Source organism: Phalaenopsis equestris, unplaced genomic scaffold (genome assembly GCF_001263595.1).
Source record: "Phalaenopsis equestris unplaced genomic scaffold, ASM126359v1 Scaffold000216, whole genome shotgun sequence".
NCBI classification, from domain to species: Eukaryota; Viridiplantae; Streptophyta; class Magnoliopsida; order Asparagales; family Orchidaceae; genus Phalaenopsis; species Phalaenopsis equestris.
Window position 1 is genome coordinate 423,313 of NW_018164658.1, and position 740 is coordinate 424,052.

The following is a 740-nucleotide window of genomic DNA, read 5'->3' on the forward strand; positions in this document are numbered from 1 at the left end:
GGCCATATAGCTAACCCTAAAACTTTCTGTTTTAAAGCCCGCTGCGATGGCCTGCCCAACGCTGACCTTTTCCAGCAACCTGCCAACGGACCGCACCGCCCGTAACATCGCTCCTACCATCAAGTTCGGAGCCGGATTTGAAGACGTCGAGGTTATCCTTGGGAAAGCCCCGTTCGTGGTAATGAAGATCGCTGCCCCGGAAGTTCAAGAGCCATCTGCAGAATTGAGTCTGAACTGCCTTCAAGACTTCCCAACCGGAAAGAAGGCTAAAGCTGCTGTCGTCACAACACCCACCAAACCTGCTATTCCCGCTGCTGCTAAGGGGAAGGAAGTGATGATTGTCAAATATTTGGCTGAAGGATTAACTGTTCTGCCACCCGTGTTTGAGATTGGGTCAAGCTCAAGGACTGTACCACTGACTCGAACTCAAAGGAGGAACCGCAATAGGAGAATTCGGAGGGCCATCAAAGTCTAGACTCCTGAAAACACACCTGATGAGGAGGAGCCTCATCAAGTTGAAGAGGTATTACCAAACAATTACCCACTCCTGTGAGGGAGTAGATTCCATCCTCTGACAAATACAGATGGATATGAGAGTATCTGTAACATTGCTGCTGCATTCCCATCACCTAATGGACATGGTGAGGAGGGAAAGAAATTCAGCCCCATCACCCGAGTTAGTGCAGTATTGAAAAGGCTTGCTATTAAAGAAGGATGTTCTGTTAGTGAATTACTTAGTG